This window comes from Acyrthosiphon pisum, chromosome X (assembly GCF_005508785.2).
Source record: "Acyrthosiphon pisum isolate AL4f chromosome X, pea_aphid_22Mar2018_4r6ur, whole genome shotgun sequence".
NCBI classification, from domain to species: domain Eukaryota; kingdom Metazoa; phylum Arthropoda; class Insecta; order Hemiptera; family Aphididae; genus Acyrthosiphon; species Acyrthosiphon pisum.
Window position 1 is genome coordinate 105,139,651 of NC_042493.1, and position 738 is coordinate 105,140,388.

Consider the following 738-nt stretch of genomic DNA (forward strand, 5'->3'; position numbering starts at 1 on the left):
TACGCCAATAATTAAAATCATTGTCAGTCCCAAGCCTGTAAGTTGGAAGGGAAATGAGTGTATTTAAATGATTAACTTAATAAAAACGATTGAAAAATCGCGAAATTAAATGTTAAAACCGAGTTAAACAGTTGATAACAGACATTTTATAAAATGTCATGTGGCAAAGCAAAGTTCTTTTATAAAAAATTGTTAAGCAAATTTTTTTTTATGAAATTTGTATGTGTCTAAATCACAATTCGAAGGAGCAGTTTCTAAGTAATTACTTATGCAATCTGTTTATGCTATAAAGATACTACCTTTAAAAACGTAGCCTTTAAAAATGGTTGTTCAAAATTTTGAATTTACCCATGTCTATTGGAGAAATATCTATTGTACGCAGACAATTATAATTATAAGCATAATAGCATGTTGATAGATTGGTACCTTCCAAACCTATTATAATGGTTATATTATTATCATTACCCATAGTAATCAAAAACTCGTTAGTACTCAGCGTTAATGAATGCTTTACGTTATTCTATAGAATTCCTAAATATGCTCGTTAATGTATTGATTACATATTTTAGATTCTGAGTGGAACGATAAATGTATTGATTTTCCAATGATGTGTGTTTTTTTTTTTTTTTTAATTTTTTTATTATTGTGTCTGTCATCACCTTTTAGGACAGAAAAAAGTGCTTCGATTTTCTTCACAGTATCTTTTTCTGATAGGAAAGTGAATCTAGTTGGTACTTT